The 14402-nt window shown below is 41.9% G+C and overlaps 1 protein-coding gene across 1 annotated transcript in view; it reads right to left on the reverse strand.

Moving 5' to 3' along the window:
- The window catches only part of OTUD7A (OTU deubiquitinase 7A), a 285170-nt gene that overhangs the window by 137909 nt on the left and 132859 nt on the right, over positions 1-14402 (reverse strand). The window contains exon 2 of the mRNA XM_064376338.1: positions 4924-5045. The gene's annotated coding sequence lies outside the window, so the exon portion shown is untranslated. The remainder of the gene's footprint in view (positions 1-4923; positions 5046-14402) is intronic.

The following is a 14402-nucleotide window of genomic DNA, read 5'->3' on the forward strand; positions in this document are numbered from 1 at the left end:
CTGGAGTTCTATTCCTTCAGAAGATTTGCTTTTGGTACTTTTTATATCAAAAGAACATGTAATTTTTAAAAGTTTGGTTCTGAATTGAAACTGATGACAATGAAGTCCCAGTTTATAGGATCAGCTGTTTGAGTCAGGAAAGAAACTGCATTCTTAAGCAGAAAATTTATTTGTCTACACTCCCCCGATGAAAAAATGGTAAAACTAATTTATTCCAACACTAAGCATTGGCTTAAGATCAAATAAGAAGCATTGCAGACCTGGATGATGTAGCCACAGCAAGTTTGAAGGAGGGGTTTCAACAAAGAAAATTGTTTTGCTACTGACCAAGGATGGGGTATCTTTCGGAACTGCACATTGTCCCCACAAATAAGGTGCCTCTAGTTTTAAGCCTCCCTTCTCAATGGCTAAGGATGCACTCATAGTTGCAGAGAAGGGGAACTCAGATGGAGAATAAAGAAAGGAAGATTAATAAAGAATAGAAAAGGGGGAATAGAGGAGGAGAAGAGAGATGAGAGAAGCAGGGAAAGATGAAAGATAGCTCTGCCAAGCACATATCCAAGTACAATCAACACTATACATTTCATGGATGCTGTATTAGTGACCTATTGCTGTGAAACAATGACTCCCAAATTTATGGACTTAAACAAACACATATTCATAATCTCACCATTTCTGTGAGGCAGGAATCAGAGTGCAGTGTAGCTCAAGGTCTCTCACAAGGCTTCAACCAAAATGTGAGTTGAGCCTGCAGTCTCATCTGAAGACTCAAATGAGGAAGCATTCTCTTCCAAGCTTGCTCATGTGATCATCTGCTGAATTGTCTTTGACGGTTGTTAAACTAAGAACCTCAGTTCCTTGCCATGTGGGCCTTTCCATATGTGAAATCCCAAAATCAGAGTTGTTTCATCAGAGCAACCTCATAGAAGAGTCAGAGAGAGGCTGAGCAAGACAGAAGTTACCATGTTTGTATCCTGGTCTTGGAAACGACACCTGTCACTTCTGCTGTACTACTTTGTTTATTAACAGCAAGTCACCATGTCCAACCCACACCCAAGGGCAGGGGACAGCACAAGGATGTAATGTCAGGAGGCAGGAATGGTTGGGAGCTGTGTAAGAAGCTCCTATGCAGGCCCTTGCAGTGTCTACACCAGAGCTCAAGTGCATTGTGCAGGTGAAAAAGCAGTACCTTCACACTGTGCTACATGACCACTCTCAACTTGTCAGCCACCATATTTTAGCTGATTGTATGGAAACACTGATTCTAAACTTGAAAAAGGGAAAAATTATTTCTGGAATCTGTGATATTCTTCTAGAATGCTAATAAGCCTGACTGATCTCATTCTGAAGCTCTTGAGCAGTATCACAAATGTTTATCTAATCATTCACAATTGGTTAAAGAGGGTTTATAGTCCTGTGAGGTTAGCCTGCAGAGTCGATAGCTTATGACTTTTACTGCCTAGTAAACAAGTTAACTCCAAATTTGGCATTTTTTTTATTGCTTTGTAGAGTTTTGCCTTAACTTACCATTTCATTTCTTTATTTTTTTCCCAATTGACTTTATAAATCCCAGTCACCAAATGCTTGTGGAGGCAGATCAGTTGTCTTTTTGCTGGTTCCCTTATTAATGAATTAAATAAAGCTTTGGAACAGGGTAACAGATGATTTTGCCTGAGAATCGAACTCCCGCATGCTCTAGGAGTAACCACGAGGTACATAGGGAATTCAGCAAAGCGCTGACCACGGATGCTAATAGACACTGGGTTCCTGGCTTTATCTTGACTGGCTGACCCACCTTCACACACTTATTGGGCACAGTGTCTGTGTGGATAGCAAGCCCCCAGGAGATTTAAGAACTGCCCTGAGGGAGTGTGCTCAAGGCTTTTGTAAATTTATACTTATGCCATCTCATGGGGGACTATGTCTCTGTCCATGGCTCAGCATCAGGGCTTGGAAGAGGAAGCCCCAAAACCAAGTTCTGAGATGAGAGTTTCCTGGCTGGTGATGCTGAGGATAAGGGCAACACATACTGCCAGGCTGCTGCTGTGTAGGAGGAGGGAACAGGAAGAGAGGGAGACACAGGGAGGGCCTACCCAGGGCTGTGGAGGAGGGGGCTTTTCTTCCTAGTGTGGCCAAGCCCCTACAAGCCTCCTGGGAGTGGGCCTCTCTACAGGGGCTTTGCCTTGGCTTCCAGCCACCTCCATTTGGTTCTCCAGCACCCAGGCCAGGAGCATGGAGCTCACTCAAGACCAGATAGCTCAGGTTTCCAAGTGAACATACATTCCACAGGACGTGCTTTGAGAAACTGAAAAACGGTAGGCCTGATATTTCCATCCACACATTCAAGTGCGACTCAGTGATTTCCTTGGTGCTGATGCAGAACCAGAGGTCTGATTTTCATCTGCACTTCACTTGTCCCATAACCTTTGTGTTTGCTCCTGGGAAAACAGAAAAGGCATAGTCTCATCCCCAAGGAGCGGATCCAGGGGATGAGGAGAGAAGCAAGGATTCTTGGCATGAAGGGGTGGCAAGGCTTCAGGGAAGCCTGGACACCACCAGAAGTGTCCTCTCGTCCTGGCAAACCCAGGCTGGCTGGGTTGATATCACCCTGGAAAGCAGGGGAACCCCACAGGACCATCCCCTCAAGCTCAGTCTGACAAGAAGCCAACAGAAAGCATACCATCTGGATGCAGGATGCATAGTGGTCTTCTCTGTGAGCACCAGCTCTCATCTGCTTTTAAGAGTTGTGGGGAAGAAAATGAAGCAAGTAACCTTTTCAGAGGAAGTACTTTTAAGATATTAACATGTTTTCCAACAGCAATTTTTTTGAAGACTCAGTCTAATTCACATTCATGTGCAGCTTCTAAAACAACCTATATTTTTCACAAACTGTTTTCTTGGTAAAATTTTCAAAACATTCTCAAGGAAGACACGTTCTGTGGCAATGGGATGCCAATAAAAATAAGGGGACTTGATCTAAAAAGTAAAAACACACACACACACACACACACACACACACTTTTCAAATAAGAAGTCTGACTGGTTACTGGTGACTGAAAGGCAAACCTGACGAGAGAACAGGGCAGTGCAGGCCTAGTGAGGGGAAGCAGTTAAGGGTGACCAAGAGGGTAAGGAGGAAGCAGACGGGGGAGTGCGTATAGGGGCAGCGTTTGCTGATGAATACTTCCTGGCGTGGTGGTTTCATTCTCTATGCAACCTTTTAACTGCAGGGACACAGAGCATGGGGCCTCTGTGCTGTCATTCAGATTTATTAGCATTTTTGCTAAAGGTCTTGTAAAAGATCTCAGGAATAAAAGCAGTGTCCCGTGGCTCTTGCCTGTCTTTCCTGTGTCTGATAATAATTAACAGCTATTGCTTAGCAAGGCCAGCCACAGGCTCCACCCTCTGCCATGTGCCTCCTGCGATGGTCACACCCAGTCTCATAATTGTAATCCTAAGGACACTGAAGGTTTGTGAGGAGAAATGTTTGCTCACGGTCACCCAGTTGGTATGACAGAGACAAGATGCACACCTAGATGCTTATCTGGATGGTCTAACTTCAGAGTCCTCCTCTTGACCACCTCAATATATCCTCCCTTGTGTCATGACCTCACAACCACAGAAAATGTGAAACATGAAGGACTATGTGACAAAGAAACTCTGAGGTCCCAAACAACTACTGGGTTAAAAATCATAATACAACAATAAAAGGATGCTAAGAGCACTGGATGGAAATCAGCCAGGGAAAAGAACACTCACAGGGCTTCAGACTTTGCTCCATTGTTTACTAGTGAAAGCCAAAGAATGTAAAAAGTGACTTTATAAAGGGAGCTCTTGCAGAAACGACCTTATCCCAGTGAACAAACTTACCATCATGTGCCATGGTGCCCACTGATGGGCTGGAAAGAGAAATGGAGGAAATGTCTATCTAAATCTATGTAGGAGGAAATAATCAGGCAAGCCCAGGTTATGCAGCATTCCATAAAACAAGTGGCTCAGACTCTTCAGAGACGTCAACATCACAAAAGAGAAAAATGAAAGCAGGGCTTCAGTTTAGATAAAAAGAGACATAACTGAATTCAGTGAGTGATACTTAATTGAACACCAGACAGGGGAAAACAGCTATGGTGACTATTTGGGGGACAACCAGGTGTATCTGGAGAAGGACAACATATTTGGATAATACCACTTTATCAATATTAAATTTCACTGTGGTAATGGTACTATACTTTTGTAGAAGGCAGCTGTGTACTTACAAGATGATGCCAAAGCATGTCATGATGTCAGCAACTTATTTTCAAATGATTCAGACAAAAGGAATTAAACACACACAAACACATATTTATCACCTGTGAGTGTCTGTTTTTGTACTCTGGGTGAAGAATTAGGGGTGTTCACTGTTCTATTCCTTCAAGTTTTCTGCAAAATTAAAGCTTACAAATTAAAAAGTAGGTAAAAAGGTATACAAAAATATTTGTCTCAAGAGTCATAAAGCAAAAGAATGGCTTTGCTATCAGCCAGATTAAAATTGTATTTTTGGATAAGAAGTAAGAAGAAACAGTAAAAATAAAAATAATTAGTGTGTTAAGATAATGGGACTATTTTTCTTTTGCTTATAATATTTTAAAAATCAATAATGGTTGCAACAGATGACAAATTTTGCACTGGTATAAATCAAGTCACTTGTCAATCACTACAGTTGTTTATTTCCTTTTAAAGAATAATGTTTATTATTCCAATCTCAAATTCTAATGCAGTATGAAATACATTTCATGATTCTTTCTCAATTTACTTTACACTTTATCTGGGCTTTAGATCTGATTTCCAGGGAATCCACAGAACCACGACCAGCTCTGTTGTCAGAGGCGGTGACTGCACTTGCCCCTCTGTCCTGCCCTGAGACCCCATGAACACAGGACTTACTTTTCAGACACCTGATTCTGGAGGTGTGTGGCAGTCAGGCATGCAGGCCAATGCTGCATCGTTGCTGCTGGAAATGGCCCATTGTTGCCCAGTAGAAGGTGAGACCACAGTGCTTGAGAACTCTGGAAAGACAATGAGAATCAATGAGAATGTTCACACTTCATAAAAAGTGAGAATTAACAATTTAAGTTTTAGGAATTAATGTCTTATATTTTAAAAATTAAATATTAATATTTCAAATTTTAAAATGATTTTAAATATTTAACATGCATCTGAAATTGGGTGGTGAATCCCGCACCCCTGAATCCCACTCCCAACACATGATCCCACCCTTTAATTTTTAAATGAACGTCCCATCAGGAGATAGATGAGGATCAAAATGGGAAAAGTCTCATCTGTGCAGACTTAACAGATGTGAGGGTGGGCTCAGAGGCCCTAGAAGCTGATGTGCCAGGGGAGTGGACTATGCTTCTCAGGGGGCCTCGAGAACTGAACTCTGACTTCTGAGACTCTGGGAGAGAAGTTCTGGGGGTGTGATCTGTAGGGAACCTCAAAGTGAGGGGGCTGTTCATATTCCACACAGTGGAACCAGGTGCACCACATCTGAACTGGGCATTCCCCAGGTCAGCAGATGCTGTACATTTTTATCTTTTTAGGTCATTTATTTTATCTAATAACTTGTAGGTAAATTTTAATTTTTACTCAGTTTGAGTATCTGTCTTTTAATCAGGGAATTTAACCAATTACTTCTCATTTGGCAGGGTATGGGAGCAGGAGAGGGGGTGATATTTGGACCTTTCACCATTATCTTATTTCATGTTTTTGACTTCTCAAGTTTTCTTCTTTACTGTCTTTAACTGACTTGATTGTTCTTATTTTTTCTCTAGTTTTAGAAATTATATGTCTTATTTTTCTTCTAGTATTTCCTTTACATTTATAACATGCATATGCATGTTTATTTTTTCTATCTAAACTGAGTATTAAATAACATATACAAAACTCTAATTTCCACGTAGGGTAAGGTCCTTAGTTCAATCTAATTCTAATCTCTTCCTTGGCTACCTGCTATATTTTGTTGAAATCATTTAAAATGTTGATTTAAAACTGCTTTCAAGTTTTGTGTTTCTAATTTCTTAGGAATCATAATTCTTAACAACTGCTTTAAGCTTCATTGCTATATTATTACTTGTAACATGACTGTGTTTTAGTGTTTTCTAGCTGATCATGAATAATTTGCATACATCTCATTGCTCCTTTATTAATTTTTAATTTTACTAGAAGGTTTGAGTAGTTCTTTCAAAATGATTTTGTAGGCAATAAATTTACTGAGTTCTTGAACAGAAATAGGAAAATACCAAATGCAAAAGAATAGAATCAATAGCCAAGACAATCTTGAAAAAGAAGAACAAAGTTGGAGGTCTCACACATCTTGATTTCAAACGTACTATTAATTTATGGTAATCAAAGTGTGTGGTGTGACCATAAAGACATATTAATAGTTCAGGTAGACCAGAAATAAATCCTCAAATATATGGTTAAATCATTTTCCACAAGGGTGCCACATATGGCCTCGCAAAAATGGCCAGTGGTTTTCCACAAGACCACTCCATATGGAAAGGACAATCTTTTCAATAAATGGTGCTGGGAAAACTGCATATCTACATGCAAAATAATGAAGTTAGACTCTTAACTAATGTCATATGCAAAGATTAACTAAAAATGGATCAAAGACCTAAATGTAAGAGCTAAACCTATAAAACTCATAGAGGAAAATACTGGGAAAAGCTTTATGACACTGGATTTGACAATTATTTCTTAGATATGACACCACCAAAAGAACAGGCAACCAAAAAAAAAAGATAAATTGGACCTCGTCAAAATTAAAAACTTTTGTGTACCAAAGGTACTATCAACAAAGTGAAAAGGCAACCAATGGAATGACAGAAAATATTTGCAAGTCATATATTTGATAAGGGATTAATATCATAACCTACACAGAACCACTGCAACTCAAGAAGAAGAAGATAACCTGAAAAAATGGAAAGACAGCCCATGCTCATGGATTAGAATAATTAACATTGTTAAAATATCTATATTAACCAAAGTGCTCTACAGACTCAATGCAGTTCCTGTCAAAATACCAATGACATTCTTCACAGAAATAGAAAAAAACCCTGAAATTCATATAAAACCACAAGAGACCTTGAATAGCTAAAGTGATCCTGGGCAAAAAGAACAAAGCTAAAGGCATCACACTACCTAATTTCAAATAATACTACCAATTTATAGTAACCAAAAGAGCATGGTACCGGCATAAAAACAGACACATCAACCAATGGAACAGAATAGAGAACCCACAAATAAATCCATACACTTAGAGCCAACTCAGTTTCAACAAAGGTGGCAAGAACACACAGTGGGGAAAGGACAGTCTCTTTAATAAACAGTGCTGGGAAAACTGAATATCCACATGCAGCAGAATGAAACTAGATCCTCATCTTTCATCACATAATGAAATCAACTCAAAATGGATTAAAGACTTAAATTTAAGACCTAAAATTATGAAACTACCAGAAGAAAACACTGGGGAAACACTTCAGGACATCGGTTTGGGCAAAGATTTTTTTTCATAAAACCTCAAAAAGGCAACAATAGACAAATGGGATTATATCAAGATAAAAGGGAAACAATTAACTAAGTGAAAAGACAACCTAGAGAACGGGAGAAAATATCAGCAAACTTCTGTCTGACAAGGGATTAATAACCAGATTATATAAGGAGCTCAAACAACTCAATAGCAAAAAAACAAATGATCTGATTAGAAAATTGGCAAATGACCTGAATAGAGTTTCTCAAAAGAAACATACCAACAGGCAACAGGCATATGAAAAAAAACTCAATATCACTAATCACCAGAGAAATGCAAATTAAAACCACAATGAGATATCATCTCACTCTAGTTAGAATGGCTATTATAAAAAAGATAAAAAATAACAGATGCTGATGAGGATGTGGAGAAAGGGTAATATAAATTAGAAATAGCGTTATGGAAAACAATATGGAAGTTCCTCAGAAAACTAAAAATAGAACGACCACATATCCAGGAATCCCACTGCTGAGTATATATTCAAAAGAAAGGAAATCAGGCCAGTGGGGAGGTTCATGACTGTAATCCCAGCACTCTGGGAGACCGAGGTGGGTGGATCATGAGGTCAGGAGTTTGAGAACAGCCTGGCCAAGAGGGTGAAACCCTGTCTCTATTAAAAATACAAAAATTAGCCCAGTGCAGTGGCGGGCGTCTGTAATCCCAGCTACTTGGGAGGCTGAGGCAGGAGAATAGCTTGAACTCGGGAGGTGGAGGTTGCAGTGCGCTGAGATCATGCCACTGCACCCTAGACTGGGAGACAGAGCAAGACTTTGTCTAAAAAAAAAAAAAAAAAAAAAAAGGAAATCAATATATTGAAGAGATGTCTGCACTCCCATGTTTGTTGTAGCACTGTCTACAATAGCCGAAATATGGATCGACCTGAGTGTCCAATGGAATAATGGATAAAGTGTGGAATCCATGCAGAACAGAGTATTACTCAACCATAAAAATAACGGAATCTTGTCATTTGCAGCATCATGGATGGAACTGGACGTCATTATGTTAAGTAAAATAAGCCAGGCACAGACAGACAAATATTGCATGTTCTTACTCAAACGTGGGAGCAAAAAAAGTGGGTCTCACAGAGGTAGAGAGTAGAATAGTGTTTACCAGAGGCTGGGAAGGCAAGTGGGGAGGAAGAGAAGTTGACTAATGGGTACCAACATGCAGTTAGATAGAAGAAATACATTCTTGTATTTAATAACATAGCAGGAAAATTATAGTTAACAATAAACTATTTCCTGTATCCCTTTGTTTGTTCACATTTTTTTCCCTCAGGAATTTTCAAAATTCCTGTTCTCTCCTGGCTTCACTTAAGACCCAGCTCAAATGCATGTTTGTCACGAAGCTTACTTAAGAACAGCCTTTGATCCTGGGGCCCTGTGATTCCCAGTGTCTCCCACGCTGGACATGGTCCCCTGCCCACCTCTGGGGTGTTCACAGATGTGCAGTTCCCTGGCCGAGAGAATGAAGGATGCCCCCCAACTAATGACTCTCAAACACTTGAATTGGGACAGACACCATTTCTGCTTCATCTCTTGGTGAGTGGCTTTATCTCTTAGTCTTCCTAAAAGCCTCAAGAGAAGAGTGAGTTTCTAGGAAATGGGTTGTAATTTACACAGAAATCACTCGGTCTTTCTCTCAGGAAGGTGGAGGAGACACGTTCAGGCCAGGCTTTCATCTCTGTCTCAGGCCTGCTGTAAGCGGTTTTGTTTATGGTTCTCTAATGGAATAAAAACTTACAGCATGTCCTGGCCAAATTTTCAGGAAATTTAAATTCAGGAGAAGTCCGTAACAACTTCTGGAAATAAAGAGGAGAGTCTCTCTCTCTTTTTTTTTTATACTGTAAGACACTGTAAGTCCAAAATATGTCCATAATGAATTACGTAAAGATCTGGAAGGCTGAAGTGCTTCTTCAAATGCCAATACCTCCAGAGGGAAATGCAAGAAAATAGCCCTTGGGAAAAATGAGTTCAGATCCGCAACAAAACAAAAGGGAGGGGTAAGGCAATCGGCTAAACTAAGGGTGGGATGAATGCTTCCTGAACATTTTAATCCTGGGGAAAACAGTGGTTTCTAAAATAAAATAGGCATTTTAGACCTGTATTCCGGCTCTGAAAGGCAGAATGGGGCTGGATTGGATGTGGTGATGCCAGGAAGACACACCCTTGTCAAGGCCTCCAGTGCCAACAGTGGGCCCAGGGAGCGTGCTAATGCTCTGGACACACCGTGTGTCTGGGGAGCTCTGGGTGAGGGCAGAGACCCAGATCTGTAAGGTGCACATGAAAACACAAACAGGCTGTTCTAGCTGAATCCTCCTCTCCACACACCTCCTTGGAGTCACTGAAGGCCAGTATACGGGAAACCTGTCAGCGGAGCTTCCCCAGGTCTGGGATCAGTACCAGCCATGTCCCCTTCCTCTGTGGTCTAAGAAGCAACCAAGACTGCTTTGTCTCTGCATCACCACAGGACTTGGGCTGGTCCAAGTGTCTTGGTGAAGATGAAAAGGGACTTCTGAAGATGCTCCAGGGACCTGAAGGAGCTCACCGCTGTAAGCTGACACTATTGTAAAGTCAAAATACAAGGCACTGAGAGGGGCTCAAGATGAAGGCAGGACCACAACACCAGAGATGCTCCAGGACTGACTGCTGGGAAACAGCAGGTGCAAGTGAGCAGCAACCACCCAGCAGAGTGCCAAGTGATGCTGGTGGCCCCGGAGTGGAGCTCAGAAGCCAGGACACTGTCCACACAGAGCCAGCGGAGGGGGCCAGCCCAGCACAGGTCTGTGATGGGCCAACAGGCACCGGTGGCATGTTCTCTGGCCTCCCATGGCTGGGGGCCTCCTCCCTCAGGCTACCTGGATACTGGGCTCTTGCTGCTCTCCTTGTCCCCCACTCCTACCTAGGTTTTGCTGCCTTCTTTCATTAGGTTCTCCCTCTCCCTGTCATAACGCCCTTCCACCCTTCACAAGCCCAGATCCCCTTAAGGCCCACTTCCCCCAGGAAACTTTTGCTCATCATTCAACCAGAAAACTTTTGGTAATACCAGTTTACTTTATTATTATCTACTCTCTCAGCAAGTTTCAAGAATTTTTAAGCCTATATTGTCACAATAGTTACCATGTTGTAATAGTCACCATACATCTCTTGAACTTCTTTCTCCTGCACAACTAAAATTTGTATCCTTTGACCAACATCTCCTCAACCCACCCCACGTCCCCCAGCACCTGGCCAACACCATTCTGCTCTCTGCTTCTGTGAGTTCACCTTTTTTCAGATTCCACACATAAGTGAGATCATGCAATATTTGTCTTTCCGTGCCTGGCTTATTTCACTTAACATGATGCCCTCTAGGTTCATTGTTGCCAGAAGTGATGGGATTTCATTCTTTTTATGATTGAATATTATCCATTGTGTATTTATACCACGCTTTACATTTTCTTTATCCATTCTTCTTTTGATGAATACAGGTTGAGTCCATGTCTTGGCTATAGTGAATAGTGCTGAGGTGAGCATGAGAGTGCAGGTATCTCTCTGACATACTGATTCCATTTCCTTTGACTATATGCCAGCAGTGGGATTGCTGGATCACATGGTAGTTCTATTTTTAATTTTTTGAGGAACTGCCATACTTTTTCTGTAATGGCTGCACTAATTTACATTCCCACCAATAATTCACTAGTGTTCTCTTTTCTCCACCCTCTCCCCAACATGTACCTCTTCTCCTGTTTATAACAGTCATCCAAACAGTTATGAGGTGACTGATATTTCACTGTGGTCAGCCAGCAAAACTTTATTTATTTAGTTATTTGCATAAAATCCAGATCCTGCACAAACCAGCAACATTTTAATGAGCATTTACTGCGCTGGGAGTTGCAGGTCACAAGGCAGGAATCAAGTTGAGTGGTTTTGCCATCAAGAGCCCTGTAATCTCCTGTAATAGGAGACAGACCTGGAGGCCAACACTGGCAGCCAGCCTGTTCCTTGGTGAATGCCTGAGGTCCAGAGAGCAGCCTCAGTCCAGGGAAGGCCACAGCTTGTCCTGTCGTCTGTCTCCGGGGACAGGGAACTCTTCAGAGAGAAGGAGACACTTGGCTTGAACCTTAAACTCTAAATAAGAGTTCCCAGAAGGGTAAGGAGGGCAGAGGCTCCTGGTGTTTGCTGAGGCCCTATTCTGTGCCAGGCTTTCACCAAGCAGGTGTTTCTCACTTCTCTCAGGTAATTCTCTCACATACACTGGAGTAAGGTGGGCTCAGGCACCCGTCCTTCTACTGCCCCATGGAGAATTCTCTCAGAGGGAACCTCCAGTGCAGACATGGGTTGGGGGTGGCTGGCCTGCACATGAGGGAGTCCGCTATGCAGGAGGCTGGCGAAGGATTTGGTGTAGCTGCGGGTGTGACAGGGCACAGTGTTGGGGGGGGACACAAGAATTTGGGGGTGGACAGGTAGATTGGGCTGCCCCTGCAGCACCATTACAGAGAGCTCTTCTCCACAAAGGGCCAGCAGCTGGTGCACTGAGGCCAGCGAGGGCTCAGGCCAGAAGTGCATTTTGAGCGTGCCTGCTGGGGCCTGCCAGTCTGGCAAGTCACAGGCAGTACCCAAATGTGCTGAAAGGAGAGGGTCTCTGCAGCTCTCTGGCACTTCCCTCTGGTCTGAAATCTTGGCACCTTCCCTGCACTAGGGCAGAATCTGGGCCCCTCGCCTTTTCATCGTCTGGATGATGCCCGTGCGCCTCTGCACCAGGGCCCACTGTCCTCCATGGACTGTGCCTGCTCCACTTGCTCCCACGCCCGTCTGCATCCTTCACTGACATATTCCACATCCTCCGCTCCAGCCCAGTGTGGGAGCCAGCCCTTCAGCTCCAGAGAGACCTCAAAGGGCCTGTGCCCCAGTGCTCAGAGGCAGCAAGAGAAACTATCGTTGGAGTAAACCAGCAACCAACAGAATGGGAAAAATTTTTTTGCAATCTATTCATCTGACAAAGAACTAATAAGCAGAATATACAAAGAATTTAAACAAATTTACAAGAGAAAAACAAACACTATCAGAAAGTGGGCGAAAGACATGACCAGACACTTCTCAAAAGATGACATTTATGCAGCCAACAAACATGAAAAAAAAGCTTGTCATCACTGGGCATTAGAGAAATGCAAATCAAAACCACATTGAGATACCATCTCATGCCAGTTAGAATGGTGATCATTAAAAAATCAGGAGACAACAGATGCTGGAGAGGATGTGGAGAAATAGGAACGCTTTTACATTGTTGGTGGGAGTGTAAATTAGTTCAACCATTGTAGAAGACAGGGTGGTGATTCCTCAGTGATCTAGAACTAGAAATATTATGTGACCCAGCAATCCCATTACTGGGTATATACCCAGAGGATTATAAAACATTCAGTTATAAAGACACATGCACACGTATGTTTGTTGCAGCACTGTTTACAATAGCAAAGACTTGGAACCAACCCAAATGCTCATCAAGGATAGACTGGATAAAGAAAATGTGGCATGTATGCCCCATGGAATACTGTGCAGCCATAAAAAAGGATTAGTTCATGTCCTTTGCAGGGACATGGTTGAAGCTGGAAACCATCATTCTCAGCAAACTGACACAAGAACAGAAAACCAAACACCACATGTTCTCACTTGTAAGTGGGTGTTGAACAATGAGAACACACGGACACAGGGAGGGGAACATCACACACTGGGTCCTGTTGGTGGGTAGGGGGACTAGAGGAGGGATGGCAGGGATTGGGGGGATAGGGGAGGGATAACATTAGGAGAAATACTTAATGTAGATGACAGGGGGATGGATACAGTAAACCACCCCATGTCACACATGTATACCTATGTAACAAACCTGCACGATCTGCCCATGTACCCCAGAACTTAAAGTATAATAAAAATATCAGAAAAAATTCTCAAAACTCAACAGTTAAATCACTTAGAAAATTGGCAAAAAACATGGAGAGATATTTTACTTAGGAGAATGTATATATGACAAATAAGCACATAAAAATGTGCAGCATCCTTAGCCACCAAGGAAATGCAAATTAAAACACAATGAGTTATCATTACACATCTATCAGAACAGCAAAAATAAAAATCAGTGACAACACCAACAGCTGACAAGGACGCAGAGAAATGGATCACTCACATGCTGTTTGTGGGAACGAAAATAACACAGCCACTCTGTAAAGCCGTTTCTCATAAAACTAAACGTAAAACTACCATGCAACCCAGCAACTGGACTCTGGGCACTTATCCCAGAGAAACGGAGTCTTATGTTCACCCAAATACTTGTACAGGGATGCTCATAGCAGCTTTCTTCATAACAACCTGGAATTATAAATAATTCAGAATCTTCAAGGGGTGAATGACTGAACAAAGTGTGGAATGTCCATACCGTGAAATGCTACTCAATAAGGAAAAGGAACGAATGCTTGATAACTACAACAACTTGGAGGAATATCCAGGGAATTATTCCAAGTAAAAAAAAAATTCCCAAATTACATATTATATGATTCCATTTATATAACATTCTTAAAATATAAAATTATAGAAATGGAGACAGATTAATGGTTGCCAGATGTTAAGGATGAGGTTGGGTAAGTGACTGTGGGTATAAAGAGCAGCACTGGGGATCCCTGTGGGATGGAAATGTCCTATATATTAACTACATCAATGTTAATGTCCTGGTTGTGATATTGGACCATAGTTTTGCACGATGCTGCCATGGGAAGAAAATGGGTAAAGGGGACACGGAACTCTGTATTATTTCTTACAACTGCATATAAATATACAATTGTTTCAAAATAAAATGTTTAATT

Source organism: Aotus nancymaae, unplaced genomic scaffold, assembly GCF_030222135.1.
Source record: "Aotus nancymaae isolate 86718 unplaced genomic scaffold, 86718_ANA_hifiasm-v0.15.2.pri h1tg000014l, whole genome shotgun sequence".
Classification (NCBI taxonomy): domain Eukaryota; kingdom Metazoa; phylum Chordata; class Mammalia; order Primates; family Aotidae; genus Aotus; species Aotus nancymaae.